The 26,333-nt window shown below is 36.6% G+C and overlaps 1 long non-coding RNA gene across 5 annotated transcripts; it reads right to left on the reverse strand.

Moving 5' to 3' along the window:
* Positions 1-520: 520 nt before the first annotated feature.
* LOC149785669 (uncharacterized) lies at positions 521-25,656 on the reverse strand. Of its 5 annotated transcripts, none has more exons than XR_016425436.1 (9): positions 25,120-25,649; positions 24,501-24,622; positions 20,466-20,580; positions 3,528-3,653; positions 3,093-3,182; positions 2,044-2,240; positions 1,386-1,543; positions 1,084-1,190; positions 521-631 (listed from the first exon to the last, which is right to left on the reverse strand). It is a non-coding gene; the product is annotated as an uncharacterized LOC149785669 (long non-coding RNA). The 5 variants fall into 5 exon arrangements; XR_016425438.1 differs by having other exon boundaries at positions 3,093-3,209; XR_016425435.1 differs by having other exon boundaries at positions 2,044-3,182; positions 25,120-25,656.
* Between the last annotated feature and the right edge of the window lie 677 nt (positions 25,657-26,333).

Consider the following 26,333-nt stretch of genomic DNA (forward strand, 5'->3'; position numbering starts at 1 on the left):
TAACAGCCACATTTTGTAAGAACAAGGTGTAGTTGGTGAACAATACAGACACTTTTCTGCCATTTCCACTGGCATCATCTCATATGATGTTATTTAAAAAAACTTCCTACAACATACTCACAACATATAAAACCTATATGGAAATCTGATGAAAGCTGCTTGTGTTTCTGAAACACATATTCCATACTGGTGGCAAGAATGTCCAAATCTACATTACAAAAATGAAAACATTACCATCCACCTAGGAGTTGCAAATGTATGAAATCCTCTTGTTGGGTAGTTTTACTAACAGGCTTTACAGCAGGGCCTTCCATTAGATTTAAATGTGGCAGGTAAGTTGACAAAGTAGGGTGGGGGGTTGGGGGGACCTACCCCAATGGGGATAATTCATTTTTTTTTTAAAGTAGCATGGTGTAAAGTAAAAGTAGATGGGCTGATAAGGAATCCACTGAATTTACAGACTAAAGGTTCAGACATTTGTTTTTAAGAGAAAAATGAAAGAAGGAAACAATACAACAGATATTTTAATATGACTTTAATGTTTATTTTCTAGATTTAATTAAGATTATGAATCAGAATCAGTCTCCAACTCCACTGTAAAGTTTATCTATTACTTCTTCTGCTCAGGCACCTGCAAATTAAAACAAAATTGTAATGCTTAAATAAAGTCATATCATCTCAGCACTAGTTACATATGCAGAAGTCATGTTAATCAGCATTATAAAAATGTATGAAATTTTCTTCACTGCACTTGTGCTTCCCTTACTATCGTTAAGCCATGATACAAGATAACTTTGCACTTACTTATCATTTCTGGCAAGTGGATGGTGCAATCAATTTGCACAAAGATGAATTTATTTCATCCAAATATTTCATGTGAATAAAAATTCCAAATGGAGGCACTTGTCCGATCAGACAAGATATATGCATATTGTAGTTAGCTGGACTCTAGCTTTGATAGTCCTGGGCAATAGGATAAGCTGGTTTTGTTATCAGTTTAGAAATGCATCCACTTTGCAAATACTATGCTTTAAAAGACGAAACTGAATCCAATATTGATGAAATAAGAGTCATTTGGATTACCTTGTTTTTTATCATTCTGCGTTGGTTGGGTGCATATTTGAGGGTCTCTGATATGGTCTCTTCCATTCCATTTGCCTTTGCTTTGCCATTAGTTTTCAAGCAGGCTTCTGCAAGAGTAATACAATGTTTTAAAAAAGTTTCACAACAAAGGATGCATTGCATTTTTCTAAATGCCAGCAATAATCAATGGAATATTTTTAAAACATGTACTTTGAAATGTGGTCTCAAGTTACTTTATCAATTCATTTAAAAATCTCTGGCAAGTCACATGAAAAACACAATTTAAATCAAGCCATACTTACTTATCAAAACCTGACATATCACAAGCTCTTGAAATGCTTTTTTCCCTTTATGTCCCTTTGGACTATACTCTGGCCAGTCTTTTTGTTTTAAGCTTTTTCATCATCCTGCAGACACTATCCCCAATTGTAAACCTGCCAAGGGAGCTCAAGTAGCATATCTGAAAATAATAATAATAATAATATTACTATTTTTTGATTTTGATATTATTATTAGTAGTAGTATTTCATGATCGATGTGACAAAATATGCTTGTATATAGTTATTTTTTGCCATGGTTTTGCAAGCAAATTTAATTTCTCTAACTTGAAAAAAATTTGATAACATTAACTATGCAACACAATGTACTAATAGCAATTATAAACCAAATTAACCACCGTGAATCTATTAACTTCATAAATGACATTCACTCAAGGATTGAATTAAAGTAGCCACATAATATGTAATAGTGTATATGTAGTAAAATACCTGTTACATGTTCATCTCTAAACATGTTTTGGCCTACATCCGTAAGACAAAACAGCCGACCACTACATGTTCACCCCACCCCCAAAAATAATTATACAGGCACTGCAGAACTTGCATAATGCATATTGAGGTTCACAACAGCAAATAAAGGTTATAACAGTTTTTTTAAATAGAAAATAAAGCCCCAATTTACCATCTTCTTGGAGAGTTTGGGATTCTCCTCCAACCTCTGGCAAAGGCCCTCTAGTTCCTCCACTGAATCACATGGCATTGCAAGAATTTCTTCTCTATATTCTGTGTCTGGGCCTTGTGTATGAACTTGGAGGGCCAGCTGCTCCAACAAATTCTCAATATTTGTGTCCAGTTTCATAAGTACATTGAACTGGAAATCTGTAACAGATTTGTGATGAAATTAGTTTTGAAAGATCAAGATCATTATTATAAACTCCTTAAAAAGATCTGTACAGTGAACATGGGTTTAACAATGAAATATATTTATGGAATGAAATACATGGTTTTTGTACAGTTTATATGAAAACTTTTCCCATAATCCTTTATTTTTTTATTCCCTGGATATGTTGTTTCACTGCTGGTGTCTGTAAAGTCTGCATTCAATGTAGATGGTTTAGGCGTCTGACTTACACAAGACAATGGTATACATCAGAAAGAAAAATAAAAAAAACCAATGGAATGATGAACAGTCGACACATCAATGAAAAACAACTCATTGTTTATTTGCACAAATAAGTCTTGAACAGTATGTTTTATGACCTATAATTTAATTAATTAACATCTCACAATGTTCTGAAATAACAGTATCTAAGCTACAAGAGCTTGTGCTTTCATGTCATAATCTTCCATTTTGCAAACAAATTTTGATGTTGAATCAATGTATATGACCTTAGCATTGAACACTAACATTCAAAATGTCTACAAGATGACAAGACTATTATCAACTGAAGTGACAACAAACCAATGAGTTTTACGTGCATTGAACATAAGCATTTTTAAATGCTACAAAATGTGTTTTTAGTGTATGGCCACAAATTACCCAACATTTTGTCAAACATAAAACAGTTCTACTACCTTAGATGAGAATTAAATTCATAAATACAGTGTATAATTGACCTACTCGTATTTAGAGAGCTGTAAATGAAATAAGAGATTATATAAAAGTCAACACCTGTAGTATTTGTTTCATTATTCTATAATGTACATTTTTTTTCCATCCTCAATACTTACTACTTGCAGAGGAACTGGCAGAGAGAAATCTTTATATTCTCCACTCCAGAGTGGATGGGGATGGTGATGGTGTTGTCCTTCTGGATGCAGCTAAGAGTATAAAGATTATCACTACTCCTTAATTGCAGTAAAAAAGAAACAAAGAAATCAGACTGGATTTTTTGGCATGTAAACAAAATGCATACTGGTTGCAATGACCACTGTATATAAAGCAGTGATACAATATATCACAAAATGCATTCTTTTTTAACAAAACATCTAATCTCATATATACAGCATCATGAGTAAGTAAGTACTCTTAAACACATCTTATTAAACAGACAGAAAAATGATGAAATTTATACATACTTTTGATAAAGAATTTCCAATTGTGGCATGGTATAAAAGCAATTGATAAAACATAAAAAGAGACCAGATAAACTAAATAGAACATACCAGCAGGATAAGAGGAAATCTTGGAGTCTGCAAAATACTCTCCATTTCAGGAGGTTTTGGATGAGATGGCTGACCAGAAAGGTTTCCACTTGAGATTTTCATCTTTTTTCAGTTCTTCATTTTCATCTGAAATGTCAATGAGAACTTGTAAATACTGTATGAGTCCTTGAATACACTGACTCCTTGTGACATACAGGGTTTGCAGAACAATCGCTAGCAATATTCACCACTTTTAAATCCAGCTGGTGAATTTTCACCATGAAATGCATCCGAATGCAGTGAATAATCCTGGATTAAAGACAAAATAGTGTACAGAAATGTGCAATAAATTAGTCAAGCTCCAGACAAAACAAAGATATGATTTATCTCTGATTCATAATGACTTTTCTTGTGCTACACATTTTACCAATGCAAATTACATTGAATTTTGTAAATTAAATGGTACAATTAAGATATGTATGTCAAAAGATTACTAATCTTCAGCTTTCCAATTAATGCTAAACACAAGTATCAAGTCATGTATTTAGTCTCTCACCACCAATAAATGCATTTTTAAGTAATCATCCTAGAGTGCACCAAAGTCATGTGAACTTGATCCAATTCCAACATTACTGCTGCTTGAGTGCTTAGATCCAGTATTGCCTTCACTAACTGATGTTATTAATACCTCTCTCTCATCAGCATAATTTCCATCATTTTTCAAAACTCCCATTGTAAAACCTCTGCTGAAGAAACTAACACTACACCATAAGGATTTAAAGAACTACTGCCCGGTTTCTAATCTCCAATTCATATAAAAAATCTTACAAAAGGTTGTTCAATCCCAGCTTGCATCTTGTCTGAATTCAAACAGTCTTTTTAGCAATGTACAATCTGCATATCGCCCTTGCCACAGGACACAATTTGTGTCTGCAAATAGATTACACTCCAGCCCAGTTGATCTATGTTGTGGTGTTGCACAGGGGTCTGTTCTTGGACCTGTTCTCTACACTCTATACACTCAGCTGCTCTCAAGTGTCATAGATCATCATCCAGTGTCTCACCAGTTGTACACTGATGACACCCAAATATACAAATCTAGCCACCCAACTGAAGTTGATGCTACCATCCAAGGTGTAGAGATGTGCATTTCTGATGTGAAATCATGGATGACTTGTAACAAGCTGCAGATGAATGATGATAAAACTGAGGCCATTCTGATTACAACACAAAGACTTTCTCATTCACGTCCTTTACCTCACACAATAAATATCAGCAACACCAACATTAAATTCACACAATCAGTACAAAACCTAGGTGTTACTCTGGACAGTACTCTCACACTGCACCAACATGTCATGAACATATGCAAGGCTGCATATCTTGAGCTGAGACGCATCAGCTCCATTCTCAGATATCTTTCAGTTGATGCCACTAAAACACTTGTGTGTTCATTAGTACTTTCAAGACTGGACTATGGTAACTCAATTCTGTCTGGTTCATCTTAATATCTACTGCAGAGACTTCAAAAAGTTCAAAACATAGCTGCTTGGATCATACTTAGAGTACCACAATCAGAGCACACCTCCCCGCTGCTCTGTACCCAACACTGGCTATCCATTCGATCCAGAATCAAACACAACATTAGTTCTCTGTGCTACGTTTCACTGACAGACTCTAGTCCAACATACCTATCCGACCTCACCTATGTGTACACACAAGAAAGATACTTACACTCCTCTTCCGACAATCATATACTCATTATTCTCACTATGAAAACAGAGTCACATGGACAGCATTCTTTTGCATACCAGGGCCCAGCAACATGGAATGAATTGCCCACTGAACTTAGACACAAAGACGCAGTGATCCCATTCAAGAGAGCTCTCAAAACTACTTATTCTGACTGCAAAAACAAACTTAATGACTTAATAATGTTAACTACCTTAAATATTCTCAGCATGTTTTTTGTTTTCTAATTTCATGGTGTTTGTTTTTGTAATCATATCATTGTGTATGTTTTTATGTTGTCTAATGTTGCAAAGCGCTTAGAGCTTCTAAAGATTAGGCGCTATACAAAGTCCTCATTATTATTATTATTATATTTAGCTTGGATGAATATTTTTTAAATCAGTGGCCATAACTAAAACAATGGGATTTTGTTTTATGATCATAAAAGTATGTTGGACACCATCCATGATGTACAATGCTGTCTGACATTTCTATGCACCTAAGGTTTCCATCTCAAATATTAAAGCAAAATGCATACCAAATTTGACAGATTGACGAAAATAAAAAAAAGCAATGCTTACCATTTGAAAAGAGGCAATTGTCACTAGAATATTCTATTCAAAATGATATTAATTTTGGACACAGGGGATACCACCCCCATGTTTTCCTGACTCGTGATATGTCGGCCTATTCTGTGCACATCTTTAAAAGATGTAATGTTTATCCATCGAGCTATAGAAATGAAATACATTTACTGTAGACTGTTTCTGTCAGCAGTTAAGTTGAGTAATTAGGTCAGGTTTATAGCTAGTTTACAAAATTCAATGTAGAATGCCAATAAATGACAAGATATATTTTTGCAAACTAAAGTGATCTTGAAAAAAGATTAGTAAAGTTTAACATTTTATAAAAAATAAGCTATTATGTGGAAGAGAAACAACAATGAAATAGGATGCAATGTGTTTGCGTCTTGTTGATGGGGGAAAATTACTAAAGAATTTAGAAACAGACTATACGCTGGGGAATTTTTTGAGAATTTATGTTCTGGCGACAAGTTTACATATTGGGTAGCAGATGATTTTGCATGTGCGGGACAACTTCTTGCAAAATTGGAAACTTGGATTAAAATGCAGTATTGTTTTAAGGTATACATTACCATATTTTATATAATGTATTGTATGATTCTAAAAGATGCATAGTTAATCGGAATTTCTGGGTTACAGATTCAAGAAGGTCATGGAGTGGGTCTACATGTTGACTAATAAATTACTATTTGATCCCCTAGGTGATATTTCAATTCTAAATTAAAACTAATAATACTTAATGTATAACCAAAAATGCGACAACCTGGTGGAGAGGCGAAAATGGATATAAAAAACTTCCATATAGCCTCAGCAAATTTAAACTGAATAAATAGGGAAAAAATAATTAAACTAAACAACAAGACAAATTATGATATGATTTTCATACAAGAAACACATAATAAGTTGACTAAAGAACTAATAACTTCATATGAGGAAAAATTAAATGGGGTTATAATTGTGAATGATTATAAGGAGATGTAAGGGGAGGGGTAGCTACTTTTATCAAGAATAAAATGGGAGTAACTTGGGAGCAAAAAAACAAGGGAAACTTTTTTGCAGGAAGATTGATACATATTGTGATACAGGACACTCATTTTATAAATGTATAAATACCTGCTAATAAAAACAAAAAGCAACAATTCATTGAAAACCTGTTTAAATATGTAGAAACAATTTCAAAGGCCCCCCTCCAATCTGTGTTGATATTGATGGAAATATTGTGGATCTGATGTGCAATCTTACTGCATGCAAATCTTTCCAGAAAGCACCTATGTACTGTTTAGACACCGGTATTTGGTAACAGCCATATCTAGCGCAAAATTCAAAATGGTCATACGACAGAAGGTTGAGTAGGTACAATGTCATAGCCTCAATGTCTCCACGAAGTAGGGATAGTAATATTTGTGCTAGGGTTGTGCTATTCCATGTCGATTTACAAGTAACCAAACAGGATTTGATTTGGAAATATTTTTCGCAAAAAGATCTCTTCTGCCAATGGTAGCTCAATGGCTGGGAGAAATACTGGCAAGTCAGATATGTATAAAATGTACAGCAATGTGTGCAGATAAAATTGTCAAAAATGTTTGCAGGTTTTAATGAAAGGGCTATATCAGCCTTGAAAGTGCCAGAAATTATCATTATAGATGTGGCTTGAGTCTACATGTTTTCAGTTAACAAAAACAGAGTATCAAAGCTAGTAACTGGCATCCTTGTTAATTTGACTAATAACTATTTTTAATTAACCATTTCAGATTTATAAATATATACTCAATAGTAGTGAAGTGGGATGATATAGCGTCAATGGGACTTACCATTAAAAACCACCCTGGGACGATATAGCGTCAATGGGAAATTTAACATTATGGAAACCCTTGGGACGATATAGCGTCAAGGGGAATTTAACATGGGAATATGGGACTGTTTAGCGTCAAGGAGAATTGAACAGGGTGGGACTGTACAGCGTCAAGGGGAATTTAACATGGGCAAAAAAAAAAAAAAAAAAAAAATCTTGGGCCTGTTGAGCATCAAGGGGAAATGGAACAGGGTCAGGACCCTATTTTAATAAGGTCCCGACCTGATGGGTCTATGGAAATGGAACAGGCGAATATTGAAACAGGGAGGGGTCTCTATTTTTTATTTTTTTTAAAACAAAAAAAAAAAAGAAAAAAAAAAGGGTAGGCAATGAAAGTCAAGATCTTTTCGAGACCTATGAGTGGCCCTGAAAAGGGCCTTTGGGTTTCTTCTTCTTCTAACTCTTCCACTTCTTCAACCATCTTCTAACTTTTACCAATATTCCTGTCATCTTCTTCTTTATTTCTGACTCAGGCATCCAGTCAGGATGACCTATCACTCGGAATTTCTCCTGTATTCTTATCCAGTTATTGTTGAGTTTCTCAAAGCTTTTTCTTCTCTTTCTATTTTCTTCTTCTTTTCTTTCCTTAGACCACTTTTCTTTGATGTTCTTTACCTCTTCCGTCAGCACTTTCCTCATTACTTCTTCCGTTTTTGTCAACTGGTCGAACCCCCATTTTACGTATCACCACTCCATCCAATACAATACTTTTTCCAGGAAGCACCCGACTTGGATGACATGGTCCAGTGCTTCCTTCAAACTTCCCACTCTGACATAAGGTGGGTCAGTAAATCCTCTTGACTTGTTGACTTCTTCTTCTATCATCCCTGCGATGAGATCTCCGGCCACCTTTAGTCTTTTGACTTGAATAGTTAACAAGTCTTGCCTATTTCCATCACTCCATTCCTTTTCTATTCTTCCTACAACATATTCAACATCCATTATCCAAAAATAGATATCTCTTAATAGATTGAATAATTTTGTCACCTCCATCTTCTTTGTTTATTCCGTGGAATGGTCTGAACGATTGTTGTTGTTGTTGAGTTGAATTATAGTGGCGTGCGCTTCGCATTGAGCATGTACCACTGGTTTATGATGCCACAGGCACCTAACTGATTACTCCTTGGAGGAAGGAATGGAGCCACTTCCTCCAGGCATATCTGTGTTCACAGAACACTAATTGATTGGGCCGTCAGGTCAAGGTACTTTTGTGTACACATCGATCTGATTGTAAGGCCTATGTTTTGTTTGAGTGGGATTGGACCCAGCACACACTCTGTCATTCATTTGCATTGATTAGCGACTAGTGGGATTGGACCCGATCTAGTCCGTATTTTTAATTTATGATGCGTGCACTGCACGTATGTGTTTTGATGTCTGTCCGTCGCAAAGGGCGAAAGTGGTCAGGCTCGGGCGGAGTTGTCTTGCCACAGGTTAGCAGGGTTTTTCCGATCCAGGGTATTTTTGTTCTAAATTTCCGTCTTTGGAATTTTGAATCATAAAAACTCTGTGCTGTTTTTAAGAGAGATAGAGTCTATTGAGGTCGATGTTAGCTTTTAGGTGACAGTATTTGTCGATTGGTTTTGCAGCCTTGTGCTGCTGGCCCTGGATGGAGTTGGTGTTTTTTCCATCTTACTGAGTAATTGTTTTTGGGTCCTAATTATCTAGTTGTAAATTTTGGTTGCAGCCTTGTGCTGCTGGCCCTATAGTCACTGGTTTTTTTTGACTACCTTATACAAGTAATTTTTGGGGTGGTATTCTATATATTTGTTATATTTGCAGCATTGTGCCGCCGGGCCCGATAGTCGTTGGGTTTTTTTGACTACCTTATATGTGTAAGTTTAGGGTCTTAATACGGGGGATCCCTGATGGTCTATTCTTGCGACCACCTTATACGTTCTATTTTGGGACTATATGGTTATACCTAGTATTTGTCTTAGCTGTCACCTATGTAGAAGATAGACTTTTGGAGCTGTTAGTTAGGGTGTTAGGTGAGCATTAAGTTAGGAGAAGTGGAGAAGGTTTGTTTTGTTTTTCCCACCACCCACCCCCTGTATATTTCTTCCTGGTATTTGAACTAGGTGTTTTTTAATTTAATGATATTTGTTTGTAGAGTTTTATCAGTCAGTGGGCTAGTTTTGATAAAATGAGTTTTTCTATTGTTCAGAATTTGGTACTTGTTTTGTGAGTGTATTTATTTTGTAATACTTTTGGCTAGATTCGGATTAGATTCCCTCATCGATCACACTCGCCTCTCATAAATGGAGAGTTCGGGGAGACCGAATCCTTGTCTTCGCCATTGGTCCAAATTTGATATATATATATTTTATGTAAGTATTTATTAGTGTAATTTAGATAATTTCATTGCTTAGCCGGTTTCGGATTAGATTCTCTCGTCGATCACACGGTCTGAATGACGAATACTGTGGGTTCTTATAGTTAAAGCGCGGACGTGAAGGAAAACATCCCCCTAAGACTAAAATCTTATATTACCAAGATCATCACTTAAAACGTACAATTCACAATCTTCTCCTAAAGCAAAAGTAATCCACATAGTGAGTAATTTCAGACCACTGCCATTCAGGGTAACGTTCAAGAATCTCACTGAACTCTTTTGATGTAAACGGTCTAAAGCGATATAATAGTATGAATGCACCCTTGACCCAGAGAAATCTAACACACTGGTTGACTTTTTTCACTTATCTCTTGTGAATTTCTCGGAATAAAAGTTCTACAGTTATCCATTGAGATTTCACTCTGGCAAGCCCCTGCCAAACTTCCTTGTAAATCTTCTCTTGCAGTTCTTTAGGTAATGATTCAATATCGTTTTTGAAATGAAGTTTAAATACTGGTCTCGATGATGTCCAACATTTGACTCCTAACCAATCTGGTTTCTTCTTTAACGACATGGTAAGTTACTTCAATGTCTCGGTCCCACTAAGGGTAAGTAATGACAATTCGGTGACCAACGAGCATGTTCTAGATAGGCCGAATCTTGTGGTTCCCAGTGGTGAAGTGACACACCGCAACTGAAGCACTTGACTTTATCCCCTTCGTGCAAGTAGAAAAATCTGGCTCTGGCTAATTCTTTGGGGATCGGTCCTCCCAGATGCTTAGGCCATTTTCCTTTGAATGATTGAAGACGATTTTCAAAGTCGCAGTATTCCGACAAACACACAGGGAACGAATATTCGTCTTTCACAGGTTCGTTTCGATGAGGGCTGGGTGACATGGACAGGAGTTTGCTCAAGTCTGGATGACATCCGTAGGGGGGTAGACGTGAAGGTGAACATCCACATTTAAAATGAAACCCAGTAAAGTGTCCAAGAGGACGAGCAGCATCGCTTTCGCATCCCTCAGGTTTGACACGTACAGCATCACTTTCCATGAGAGGGGTAGTGAGAACAAAGTTCTCATGATGCTTTACGGCATCGCTAAGGTCACAGCGTACAGCATCGTTCCCATCGCAAGGCTCACAATCACATTCCACTTCAGAAGCCCCAAACTTGAATTGTGCCTTTCTGAACTTGTTTTGTGTTTCTCTGAAAGGATTCATCTTGTTCGCTTGGTCTTGGTAGTCACAATGAACTATCGATCTTGACCATAGCCCCTTTTTATACTAGTCACAATGCAGTCTCAAGCTTGTACATCATTCCTTTTTTATATCTAGTTTTTGAAGGTACTGTCTCTAAGGTACCGTCATAATTGTACCGTAGTGTAATGGGTGGAAAGGCCATAGAAAGGTAAGGGCAGTGCAAAGACCATCGAGTGTGTTCCAGAATAGCTGAACCTTTATAGATACATAGATCCATTCGTAACTTCAGTCCACAAGCGAAACACTGTACTTCGTATCCCAATCCTGACTCAGGTCCCAAGTAGACAAATCCTGTTCTAGCTAAAACATGCGAAGAAGGTAATCCTTCCCTATCCGTAAACTATTTCTGAAATGTGTCCAATCGACGGGCACAATCACAATAGTCAGGTAAGAAGACTGGAAAATGGTAGGGTTTGAACTTGGAGTTCTCATCAGGTTTCTCACTTGATTCTTGCTGTGGCATAGTCATGCTTCTGGTGAGTGGCTATCCACTTACAACCAATGTTTTATACCGACATGTCCATATGGCAATATAAAGTGATTGGGAAGCCGCACTCGCTTCTGATACACGATTTGACAGACTTTTTCCAAGGGTCGACTGACGATGTGGTGAGTGGGTAAACGTACAATCTTGTTCGGTTGATAGGTGGTCACTTTAAAGTGTTCATCTTCTCTAGACTGCAAAGCTTCTTTCAATACCCCAAAGTTCACCACTCGACTGGTACGATAATTCAGAGTCAATCCTTTCACTTTACACTTCGTGTGCACTTCTCCTTGTTTGTCCCGGTATTCGTAGCCGTAATTTTTAAGACCGCCACTGGCGAAACTTAGAATCTTGTCGTCAGAATGCTCGTCTGTCCAGGCTCCTAAACGGTCTCCTTCGATGTTAGGGTGCTGTTGACTCGGGTGATCGATGTAGATGCAACTATCCGTGTCAAAGTACAGGACGCGTTCCCCTAACAGTTCTAAAGCTTCGTACAGTTTTAAGCGAGCATGAGCTGTCACGTAAGCTGCAATGATGACATTTCCAAAAGGATCGGCTTCTACAAAGTCCAGATCTTCTTCATAATTGACTAAGATCAAATCTTCACGAACGACGTCCACGTGTTTGATGAATTTAGTTTTGTTGTGAATCATCTGGAAGTAGCAGGAAGGTTCTGTCAAATATTCTGTCTTGGGTAAACACGGTCGTTGTGCCATTTTACCCCACAAGCAATTTAACATCACTTTGGCAAACGATCGCCTGCCTTTGTTTTTCTCGATGTGATCTAAAGTAATGCCTTCTTGTGCCCAGTATTTCTCTTTGAATGTCTTTTGGTCTTCGGGAGTGTGACACCAGGACGGATAACCACTGGCTTCTTGCTTTAGTTTCAAAAAGGCATCCACGTAGTCTGCCAAAATGCCTTTCTGAGTGGGGTCACCCTTGTTGTATTGTTCTGTCTTGGGAAAGTGACAAATTTCATACACTTCTAACAGTTGGTATCCCATGTCCAGAGCTTTGAACAATTCTACGCTGACCCACGTCCCCGTCAAGGCCCGTTCAGCCTGGGTGTGCTGACAAGGCAGGCCTTGGTTGCACGTTTCAGCACAAGTACGGCACAAAGGAAACATCAGTTTGTCTTGACAATGGTGAGGTAGAACGGGATGGTACAAGTCAGTGGGAGCCAAAACTTTACATTTGATCAAGCCTTCATATTGTCGAATGTTTTTCAAATCGATGTGTTCCGTCAACAATTGTGGGTGCCCTGCAGGAAAGCGACAATATTTGCACACGTAGGGATACAGTGAACACACGTCCAAGTATTTGATTTCTTCTCCTTTCTCTTCGTCGGCTTGGTACAGCAAACTGGTGGCATTGGTCCTTCTTCCGTACAAACTATCCCTCGTGTTCAGGGGGTCCATGAACTGGTAACTTTCCACGAGGTGTTTAAACTCGGGATCGGTTTTCAAACGGTGATGGTACTCGTGTTCCCACATTTCCACCACTTAGTATCCTTCCTGTTCTAACTTTAGGCGTTGCTGACATGTGGCCTGGTACAAGTCTTCCATGGTTCATTGTAAAAACTGATTTTTAGTGCCACGGTCAGGGTAACAGACGGGGCATCAGTGAAATAAGCAACCTTTAAACTCGTACACAATCTTGGGGTTTTCTAAGTCCCAACCATCGACCGAATGCATTCTGATGGTCTTTTCACCCCCTCCGTTGCGGGCATGCTGAATCCATTTGTCTTCCTTGTCGCACAAGTAATGTAACCAGCGTAGGGCTTTGACCGAGTATTGACGTTTGACATAGTTGGTCATTTGAGGACTGATGACAGCCACGGTGTTTTCAGGCATGAATCATTGCCGGTACACTAAGGAACATGCTTTGGCAATGGTGCAAGCTTCTTTGAAAGGATTGACCCCTCCGTGTTCCATGAACAGTTGTCGAAATTTTCCACAGCAACACCGTAAAATGTCCACGTCGGAACGACAATACTTTAGCATTTCTTCCTGAAAGTCGAAAGGGTCAGAGGCGTGAGCCTGGTACCAAGCGTAGAAAGCTTCTCGTTGTTCGGTACGCATGTTGTCAGGGTCGTAATAGTGAGCCTCAGGCAAATGGGGTAGAACGGTGTGTTGATTGGCTTCCGTATTGAAAAAGTGTGGAAAGCACCCTTTAGCCATTTCTGTCATTCCAAACGTTTTAGGCATTCGACTCAAAGGCATGGCTAAGTAACTCATCGAATCTTTAAACTGTACTTGTCCCACTTGCATGAAAATGATTTTGGCTCCATTCAAAGTGACTTTAGGACGTTCGGTGCCATGTTCTGTATAGTATCTGTGAAGAAACTGTCCATCGTATCCGGAGAAATTGTGAGCCATCACTGTGGCATGACGATGACAATCTCCGTAACGTTCGATGTCCTCTTGGATCCACGTCTTGTCGATGGGGTGTAAGACCCATCGAGCGAAATCAGCTAGCGTGTTCGGTCCTCGAAAGATTTTTTCACGTCCTCCAGAAATCTTGCTGCAGTGAAGGCAATGACTGAAAATAGGTTCTTGAATGCACTTCTCGCACGCTCGATGAGCCACGCACAAATTAGGAATGTGAATACCAGTCTCTTGCATGCATTCAAAATCGAAAAAGATGAAATTGCCTTTCTTCTTGTGACCGATCTCTTTCTCTGGTTGGGGTTGGTATTTTTGCACATAGCATTCGTGTTCCAAGTCCACGATGTGGCAGCAAATGTGACATTTTTTCTTTCCTCGACACAGGTGTGCCTTGGCATTATTGGTAAGTATGCCTTGTCCACAGGTAGGGCACAATCTCAGCAGCTGACAAGCACATTTCTTCTGTGAACCTTGCATCTTCAAATGTTGTTGGTAACAGGCAGGGCTGACAAACGTGCGCAGACCAGTTGAACAATGCACTCGTTCTTGTCCTTCGCTCAGACAGGGTGGAGAGGCCAAACATGCTGAGCATTTCAATCCACATCTCGGTGATGAACCCTTCTGCTTTCTCTAACAGTACTTCGGACTTGAAATCTTTAAACTTCACCATGTATTTGTAAGCTGTAGTTCTAAATTTTCTAGAGGGATGCTCTTCCGTCTCTTGAATGGAATAGTACTTTTCACGGTTGACTAAGGGTGGTGAACTTTGTTTAGAGGGCTTGGATTCTGGTTCACTCATGTCCTCTTCAAAATCACTGGCATGAATTTGTGCCAAGACTTCAGCCCTGGTACGAGGCGATAAAGCACGTTTCTGCCTCTTACTTTCTTCTTCTTTCTTCTCAAATGAATTGGATCATTTCATCTTGATAGCAAAAAGTCAAATGACTAAAGTTTAAACACCATGGACTAATTTATAGTCATAGCAGACCAGCGTATATAAAAGGGTATGTGTCTTGTCCTTTCACTCTTCATTTCACTCTCAAACCGAGCACAACGATGGAAGAGACTACCCAGATCGAACGTTTCATCAGAGCTTTGCGAGGGGTCATCCAAAAATTCTCTTCAGACCAGCCGAGGGACTACTCTCCTTCCTTTCAAGATAAAAGTCAAGATACTTGCTATATCTGTCAGAAGAAAGGGCATTGGTCTTCAGAGTGTCCAGACCGTCAAAAAAGAAAAAAGGGGCTAGAAAAGACAAAAGTCAAGATACCTGTTATTATTGTCAAGAAAAAGGACACAGGTCTCCAGATTGCCCAAAAAAGAAACAAGGAGTCAGAAGAAGAGAGGGATTCTTCAGAGGAAGAAGAGGAAGAAAACAGGTGAAGAAAAAGAAACAGGAGAAGAAAAGAAGAAGAGAAGAAAGTGAGGAGGAATAGGAGGAAAAGACTGTGGTGGTGAAGAAATTCAAAAAACTCAGAGAGTGAACAATGAGACAGAAGAAGTTTATGAACTTTTTAAAGTGCTCTGTTGTGAATTGTGAATTGGATTGTAAATATTTATAAAAGAATAAATTAGGTATTAAAAGGTAAGTGACTTTGGGTTTTGATTTTAAAATAAGAACCTACACTCACACACTCATACACACGTACTACAGAGGTAAAATGTTTTTTTTTTATAGTTTGAATGGATGTTTGCAATTGAAAGTCTATCTCTTTTCGACAGACGTGGGTGGCCCTGAAAAGGGCCTTTTTTGGTGTAGGGGTGAGTTTAAGCAATCAACTTTAACTGCCTTAAGGATTTGCCACGGCCAAGGCCTACTTCTGGACTGCGTAGTGTTGATGATGATGATTTGGTTGAAATCACTAAGGGTGGCACGGGAGGCTTAGTCACAGGGTTAGAGTGTTTAGCTCGGGAAGGTCGTATTCTCTTTGGTCGTAATAAAGAAGTCTGATAACATTTGTTTCAGACTTCTTAACTCCGCTAAAATGTCTAACAGTACCGTGACCATTTGATTTTCACACCCTTGTTTCTTTGCTGCTGCTTCTTCTTCTTCTTGTTTTTTTCTTACCTCTTCTTTTTGCTGCTGTTGCTGTAGGAGAAAAGCTTGTTCCGCTTCCTTTTGCTGTTGTATAAATTTCTCCAATTCTTCTTTCTGTCTCTGTCTAAATTTCTCCACGTGTGGTAATGAAGGAGAAGGTGACGAAGGTTCCGGAACAAATTCTTGCGAGGTAAGAAAATCCACAAAATCCCAATTCACCTCTTCTGAAAGTAAGTCCGGTTTCCCTTGGGTAGTCTCCACAGCTGGTGCACCCCAATTTATCATTTTCTGAGTTTCCGTCATGTTGAAAAACTGTCGCATGAATTGACTGCACACAGGTGCTAGCAAATCTATACAGACCACATGACGTCACAGACTGCTCTCTTCGGACTGGATGTGGGCTGACTGAATTTTGTAACGCGTGTTTGGATTGGTCAGTGAACTCCGTTTCAATCCTTCCTCTCCCTATAAATAAGTGTAGTTCACTGCATTCCTTCACCTGTTCTCGGCACCTCAACATGTGGACCAACGTTCAATCTTCTACGCTTGTGTCTTCGATGATGTTCAGGACAGACATACCGATGTACGTCCGATCCAAGTGGACAGTTGTCCATAGGACAGATACCAGCCTATGGATACGTAGGATCTATGTGGAGAGGCAAGGATGTCTCAAAAGAGTTTTAGTCTATGGTCCTGCAGTCAGGCGAAGCCTAAGAACAAGAAGAAATCACAGATGCCCTTTATGTTAAGGGCATATTAACATAAACCCAAAGGCCCTTTTCAGGGCCACTCATAGGTCTCGAAAAGATCTTGACTTTCACTGCCTACCCTTTTTTTATTTTTTTTTTTGTTTTAAAAAAAATAAAAAATAGAGACCCCTCCCTGTTTCAATTTTCGCCTGTTCCATTTCCATAGACCCATCAGGTCGGGACCTTATTAAAATAGGGTCCCGACCCTGCTCCATTTCCCCTTGACGCTCAACAGGCCCAAGATTTTTTATTTTTTTTTGCCCATGTTAAATTCCCCTTGACGCTATACAGTCCCACCCTGTTCAATTCCCCTTGACGCTAAACAGTCCCATATTCCCATGTTAAATTCCCCTTGATGCTGTATCATCCCAGGGGTTTCCACAATGTTAAATTTCCCATTGACGCTATATCGTCCCAGGGTGGTTTTTAATGGTAAGTCCCATTGACGCTATATCGTCCCACTTCACTACTCTCAATGTGTTTATACCAATATTAAGTTTCTGTATGTCACTGTGTTTAAGTTTTGATTTTCTCTGTTTTATTTCACTTGATACAAACACATGCTGACTAATCTTGTCATGTGGTGTATCTCGATCATACTGTAAAAGTGCATAGCTTAACACAGGTTTCGAACTCTTGCTATGAGCAGCAGCAGTAAACATGGCATGTACTACTAGAAATCAACTTTTTTTCTTCTTGGCTATAAAATCATTAGGTACTAATGTGTAAACTATTAAGTTGGTAATTTTTTAAATATAATTATTGTGCAGATTTACTAAATGTACTTTTGCGATACTAAGTCCCATGTTTGTTTAAAGGTTCTAACAAGCTGGGGTTTTTATGCAATATGTCATAAGTATATAAGGTGTTGTGGGCTGCATGTATGAAGACAGCTCAGCAGCTTTCTAACTAATATTGCAATTACTATGAGCTTTTTTAAAAGTTATTTATTTTCTTTAAGTTGTTTCTTACTGTTCTGTATATAGTTTAGAAACTTTAAGCAATATTTTGGACTAGTCCGATAACATAAGACACATCACCCAATATATTTGTTGGGGGGCTGATGGGTCTTACTGCCTAACGAAGGGTGCTGTGTGAAGCGTTTTGATGTCGACTAACAGTGTAATGAAAGTCAAATTTTCAGAAATATCACACACAACTGGTAACCAATAACAATGCATTTCTACAAAGTAAAGTTATAATGTTTTTGTCAGACTTCACTTATCCTGATGTCTTTTCTCTAATAAATTCAAATTCTCACAAAAGAACCAGACCTGTTTTCAAGTTTTGTTGGCCCACATTTCAGTTGGCTGGAAAGCGATGAAAGTCAGGAATGCCAAAATCGGGTTAAGCTGAAACATTATTCTTTAAGGAAACAAATAAAAATATGTTTTGCCTATTGGAACTGTAAGCAATGTTTTGTTTCATTCAAGAAACATATTCCCCACATGAACCTACTTAAACAAACTTTGGCGTACCTCGACTACCGTTGCATTGCAACAAATTCAAATGTATGTCAATGGAACATGAAAATGTGTCCATTTGCTAGTGTCATATTTTCACTCCACCAGGATAAAGACAGCACTGTAAGTATATTAATTACACATAAATTAGTGGAAGAGTGTCGATATAGGCTGCCAAGTGTGTGAGCTATTCCTGAAAGATGGACTACTCATTCCGATGACAATTGACATTGGAACACATATACATGGCCGTTATTTGGGTAGTAAGACATAGCACTAAAACAAAATATTTTGGACTTGTACATTTTTGTTTAAGATTTTATTTAAGCACAAAATATTTATTGATGGAATTTAATGTGCTTTTCTCTATTCTAAATTATATAATTAATATTCATTCCTAACTTATTTTACAAGCAAACTACATATAGTTATATCATTTGTTATAAGAACTTGGCTATATTGTCAAGTGAGTGTTATCTTCACATACCAACACGTTTATTTTGTATGTACTGATTTTCTGTATTTAAGACTCTAATTCCATGCCTGAGAAATTTTTCTTATGCTGCAATACATGATTCAATTTCTTATACAGTATAGGTCCAAAAATGTTCTTAGGGATATAGAATACCCAAGTCATTGTGAGTGCTATCCTTGCTGATTTGATCTTTGCAATACAATTTAATCATTACTTAATCCATGATATGATTGAGGTTTTTTTAAACTAGTAATTTTTTTAATTACATTACATTTTTTTGTAATGTAACAAATCCAAATCACACACACACACTTAATCTAGCACTTCACACACATAATTCCAATGTCTTCACAAAAAGCTCAAAATGTCAAAGTCACTGTGAGTGTTATCTTCACTGACATAATATTCTAACTTCAAGTCAACAATAACTTATTAATCTAGCAATCCAGAAAAGCATAATTTAATGACATTTTTCTTTCATAATTTACTAGTTGTCTAAGTCTGAGGTGGGCAAACTATTTTTCAATGTAGCCACAGGTGTGGCGAATGAGAAGTGAAAAACATCATACGATGCCACAACTGAGCCAAACTTACATGGCCAATTTGCCACTTGTGGCAATTGGTGACAAGGTTGCCCACCCTGGGTCTAAGTCAGTGTGACCATTGTCATTACCAGCCTGAAACCCAATTTAATGCCATTTGTATAAATTCATTTCAAATAAATATTATGATATAGTTGAAGTGTAAAGTCAAGCAAGTATTCTGTTTGCAGATTTTACATTTTAGATATTACAGTAAAGTCATATTTTCTCTTGTGTAGTGAACTTTATTGCAACTGGTTCCAAAATAGTAAAACTTATTCAGTTTTCATTCACCAGAATAGGTATTAATACAATCCTGAATTAACTGTATGGTACTAAAATATACCCTGATCTTGTGTGAGATTGTAATATACAGAACTATACCTCAAGACAACAATAATATATTGAATTTATATTATATCAAGACTGTCATGGTTATGAACTCCAACTTTATTCAGGTTTTTTCATAATAAATGATCATCTTGTGTTATGGCTGAAAAGAAATCAGAGTTCATTTTAACTCCATTCTCTCCACATTTGTCAGTTGTTATGAGGCATACTCATCATCAGTGTTATAGTAAAATGTAATCTTATCTGGATCAATCTTGCTGGTGTAATATACGAATGGAGAAAGAATATTATCATCCAGATTAAAATATTTTTTATTCAGACTCTACTGAAAATTTTAGCTGGATATGGGATACGGAGCCTGATGTGTACGAACAAAGCAATGTGTACCATGACCTTTTTAATTTAACATTTTAAACTCCTGCAGAAGAAAGAGATTTTTAGATCCATTAAATTGTATTAACAAAAACATTTCTTCAGTATGATTTTCCTTTACTTAGTAGTGACACAACTCATATTTTAAAGTTGTTGTTTTGTGTTTGGTTTGGCTTTTTATGGTAAAGCAACACAAGTAAGTTATTTAGTGCCAAGGCACTTTAAGTATAGTGCCTTGCCCAAGGACGCACCATGGTAGCTAACCCAGGTTGGTCCGATGGTAGAATTTGAACCTACCTTATTTCACAGGTCCAGAAAGCTAACCACTGAGCAACTACAGCTCCCCATCTTATAGTGGAATGCTGGTATACTTTATGATCAAGAAGGATGGGTTGGGGTATGCATGTTGCATCTGAAAAAAGTGATGGAATTTTTGTTTACATAATATTTTAGTCATACAATATGAATCATTTTCTATAGATTTAAGATGTATCAGATCAAGTTAAGAAAAATTATATATTCTGTTTCCTGGGAATGTACTAAAATTCACTGTTAATGTTTGATTTTTTTGGTAGTAAGCTTACTTGGTATTTTTTTCTTTTTAACTTGAATACCTAATTTGTTAACATCCTGTCCTAAATCTTCATGGTTCTGTCTATAAAGTGACAACTGTTGATACATGTAGGGAAGTTTTTGTTTATATCTTTTGATTTTTGTGGTTCTGGAAGTTGCAGTATTTGTTGTTGTATTATTAACCATTTCAGTAATTTAATGAATGCAGAGTATACTGCTCTATAAATGAAATTTATGGGAAGATAATGTAAAAGTATGTTTCACTGCAAATATAAATTGTTTAAAATAATAATATATCATTTATCATATGACTATTCAATTGTGGTAACTAGTATTCCATCCAATATCTATATATTAAAATATGTCTTTTCATACAGCTGGTGATCATTTAGATACAAGTCCAATTGAACATAATCAAATTATCAGTGCAGGTGTTTTTATTAGTAGTAGTATTGCAAGTATAAGTGTTAGTATTAAGATTTCATATACAGGTATGATAAGTGTATCATAATGTTTAAATGATGCTCCTTGTTACAACATAAAATATGTTCATTGAAACAAATGGTTCACTGGTAAATTGGCAGTAAAGGTCTTCACTGAATTATGTTGCATAAACTATTTTACAATAAAACATATATGATGCATCTCAATTATGATGATGTGGAGGAGGAGGATTAATAATAATGCAGTTTAAGTTATCTTCATCACATAAGTTCTAGCAGATGTGTCATTTTTATGTGGCTCATTATCAGTTTGAAACTGGTCTATGATTCCTGGATCTGGACATATCTGGCCCCCTGCTGTTGTGCTGCTATGGTCTTTACAGTTCATTAGGATATCAGTTACACTTGGTTTACATTTAGAACCCCATGGGATGGAATGCCCAGTTTGAAACTGAGAGAATGGTTAATTATCCATAATATAACTCCTGCAGTTATTATTAGGTTTGATATCAAGGTCTTTCATTAAAAGCTTTTCAACTCATGTTCTGTTCTACCATACAGATAAATAAAGTCAAATTCAAGGCTTTCAGAATTGTCCAGTTTGTTTCATGTGTTGTCAGTTTAATGGGCAGGTAACTAAATGTGCAGCAGACGGACTGTATATTGCCACTGTACCACATAAATATCAGTGCTTAGTCTGCTCTCAGTGGCTGTGGTTTGATTAGTTACAAGTGTCATCACATGTGACTAATTATTAACCAATGTAATGAAACTTATATAATTAGAAGGCTGTATTTAAAAACTCTAAAGATCTTAAATGTGTGCTAGAGGGTAGGGTTAGCAGTTATAATCCCAATTATGTTGTGACGAGCAAAAAGCACTGCACACATTTGAGCTTTTAGTTTGGTTCTGGTAGGGTCAAAACATGCAGGTACATTTTGATCTTTAAAAATTAACATAATTCCCATGTAATACTTTCCAAACCTAAGTATGCAATTGATCTGATAAAAGTTTTGAGATTACTGTTTAGGCTCTGTTCTTACAATACTAGATATACCTGACTACTCCACAGTGAAATGGCCAACTGTTAAGTTATATAAGCCAGATGAGTAATGTTAGCCATTTGTTTAAGTGTTTTCTCATTAATTTCATTTGTGTCACAGAGTTGCATGCAATATTTCTTTCTAGAATAAATTTATTTTATTTTCTAATTGTGTATTTTATGGTCTCACTGGACATTTTATCTGGTGAATTTTCATCCGACAATGACCAATTGCAGAAAAATGAGAATAATTTTACACTGAAGATACTAACAAAAACAAACTAATGATTTTTGTAGAAAGCATACATGTGAGATTTTGACTGCAGTAATCAGGTTAATTCCTGATGCAGCTATTGATTTCTATACTGAACCATCACTGCCATCATCTCCTAAATTTTACATTCATTTTTGACAAGAAATAGCTATTTTCAATATTTTTCTGTGACAAGGCAGCTAAAAGAATCAGTATGTGGCTTATGCATGAATAAAGTTCACTAGTACTATAACAAATTAGCATACTTTTTTCATCAACCCTCAACCATCTAGATTTTTTTATATTTGCCTCTGTAGCAGACACACATAAAGGTCAGCAGCTCATTTGCAGATCAAGCATTTGATCTCCAATGCTCATCTAACTGTGACAGGCAGTCACTAACAAGCCAACCTATTTCCATGCCTAACTCAAAGTAAATCTAAACCACATTATAGATTTAGCTTATGTGTGAATTTAGAAATGCTAGGCTTGTGATAATTAGGTTCATGCCTTCTACCTTAAAAATTAGGTGTATGTCAAAATACAAAATTATCCAGTGAGACCTATGATGTTAATTTTAATCCCTATGGGATTTGTGACATAAAAAACCCAAATGCTTTATGTATGAAAAGGTAACTAATGGGGGCAGGATCTGCAGTGAATCAATGGTATGTATGATAGACTCCTGATAAAAATGTTTGTGTTACAATCCTGTTATCAAGTCAACCAGGTTACCTACTGCAATGTACCCTTGCCTTACTCCAATTCCCTCAGTACTCAGTAAACAACTAGTGTTGCTGTACATAACAAAACCAGTCCATACTGATTTTACCTATTTTACTAAATCCTGACAAAAATAATTCTCTAAATAAAGCATGATTAATATGTGAAGGTCTCGCATGTAATCAAACTCTTCCAAGCTTTTAATGATATGAACCGATTTATCAATGTTTATCAAATTTACATGAAAAACTATTTCTTATTTGTTATCAAATATGTTAGATGTTTTGATCATATAAGCATTTCTGCTACATTAGATCAAAATAATCTTTTTGTCAGAAATAGAGCCCTTATAGTATTTGCAAGGTCAACCAATCAGATGCAGAATTTGAGTTTAATATGAATATTTTTTTTACAAAATTGCTCCTTTGCTATATCTTGATGAGATAAATCTATTTACCAAGTCTGATAAAATTAATGAGAAATAGTTTTAAGAGCAGTAGCAAGAATGGCGAGTGAGATGTAGAACCACCACATTATTTGCATAGAATTTGCTTACAGCCTCAGACATACAAGCAAATAATTAAACAAGTCAGATCTAAATTTGACCATAAACACTGTTGTGCAAGTCGTAAGAAACTCTGCCAATCAGATGCAAGGTCACTTCATTAACATACCTTTATCACACTCATAATAAGCATCATTGTGAAGCTTGACTATAGAAGCCCAATGGCCAAGTATGATCAAACTTGAATCAGCAGTAGTGGTTATAACCTCGTGTATTTGTATGCATCTTCACTTCTTCAATCTAGATCTCATTTATATAAGCATGTATTCTAAATTTAGTAAAAACTGCACTATATGCATAAATACTGCATGCGGTGGTAACATGCTCAGTCAGGTGAAAGATCACTTTATTATTATTAATGGTTAATACTCATCAAACTTCGAGGACAACTTAATGATTTTAGTCTATATTGTGGAAGTATGGCTTTTAGGTTGGTTAAAAGAACTCAACTAATCTTATACATGATCACCTCGTGTATATACTTGGATTTTGCTCATTATTAGATTTATCCAAGATGTTGATTTAAGCCCAAAACCAAGTTTTATATAAACAAATTGATCAGAACTATGGACTCCAAAGTAGCTAATTTCTTACTGTTGAAAGACAGAAGGGATGTGAAATAAATAACACACTCTGGACCATTACATAAACCCACTTAGCCTTTTGACCAGTTGAGATAAAATAGCAACAATAATGTTAATTCAGATTGATAAATTATGTTTTCTCACATTACCTCTAGCCCTTTTCAACATGGATGGTATTTTTCTTCCACATATGTCAGCTCTTAATTAGTGGCCCTTTTCCATCATGAATGTTGTAGGTGAAACTCTCAGAATTAGGCTTTTTAATTTGTATCTGAAAAAGAAAAAAATTATTGGTCTGCATATATCAATGTCACCTTTTCTGTATTAAATTAAAATACCATATGTGTGTGTGTGTGTTCATTTTAGAATTTAAGCATACTTGTCTCCATGTGTTTATTTTACAATTGATGATGATAACACATAACTGGTTCAATTGATAAAATGTTATTTCTGACTTCTTACAACTGCTCATTATATCTGAATTTACATTCAATGTTTGTTTTAATTAACATATTTTGGATAATGGGCAAATTATTTATTTTGTAGTTTATCATTATATCATTTATCAGTAATTTATCATTCAAATATTTAAAATATAGTACCATTATACTGACTTCATATTCTATATGATATCCCAGCAATACATGTTAAGCAGATAAGTGCAAATAAAAATGTTTAGAATGTAAAAGCTACTCCAAGCTCAAAGAAGGTCTGCAAAAGATGATCTCCGACATATTACCAAACAAAAAGCGAAGTTAACGCAGTTACCTTTTTTATGATGTCTCAAACACCAACGGTACTGTACAGCTACGTCTTCTGAGTTTTACCGTCATCTTGTCTTTCAAACCAGAATTAATTTCTTGAGTTCTTACAAAATGAAGAAAATTTTAAATACTATAATTTATGCAGCTTCTTTACATGACATAAGATAAATTATGGCACAGTGTTATGTCTTTCAGCACGACGCAACTTCACATTTGGACGGCGTGCTGTGTGGGCATCCCTGACACAGCAACTGACATGAATCCTTTATTAGCAGACAATAATTCGGAATAAATCCTCCGCAAATCTAACATTCTCGATTTTTCATAGTTCCACTTTTTCACTGTTGCATTTGTTTGATTGTGCTCATGAAGTTCAATGAATCAAGTTCATCTGCTGTCTGAAATCCCGGTTCAGTTGGTATTTTCTTCCGCGCATGATGCCGTGTAAATACAAGTTACGGTCGACATTCAAAGTGGTTTAGGTTAATTTATTATTTTCCTTTATTAAGGTCATTTGCAGAAAGTGTTTCGCTAGGATGAGATAATTTTAAAAAAATATATCAAAAATAAAACTTTCTTTTCCAACTCTAATACTGGATATATTTCAATTTGTGATTGATACTATAAATAAATATTTAAAAAAACATTTTAGCCCGTGGCTTCGGCGCGCCACTCGTTTTTGTGGGTTTTTTAAAATGTTGTTGGTGTTGTTTTGGTTTTTGTGTGTGTATCACACTAAGAAACATACCAGGTATTAGGCCTAACGTAGGAAAAGAAATTATCCTCTATTTGTTACTATTCTTACTGTAAAATGACGCAAAAGTGATCAAATTGCTATTAAGATTTTGTTTTATATAACACTTACCGCTCGTTTTCCTCGAGATAAAGCAGCCACTTCAAAATGATTATAAAATCTGTGACAGATGAAGAATGTGGTTTAAATAATTCGTAATCGCCTGCCTTAAATACTGTAGGGATTTGCTAATGTATTTCATGGCCCTCGTTTGAATAGATAACAACGATCATGTATATCGACCAAAATTTGTATATTCCTGCCCACGATCATGTATTTTGTATTAAACCGTATATTACACAAGCGCTCTGTGGCGAACTCGGCGCGTGGGGGGGGGGGGGGCTCTATTATACCCGCTATATCAGCTGAGAAATATATTGAACAGATCAGGCCCCAATACTCTCGCTCTGACAAACATTAAAATA

Source organism: Sinohyriopsis cumingii, chromosome 13 (genome assembly GCF_028554795.1).
Source record: "Sinohyriopsis cumingii isolate HCF-2022 chromosome 13, ASM2855479v2, whole genome shotgun sequence".
Classification (NCBI taxonomy): domain Eukaryota; kingdom Metazoa; phylum Mollusca; class Bivalvia; order Unionida; family Unionidae; genus Sinohyriopsis; species Sinohyriopsis cumingii.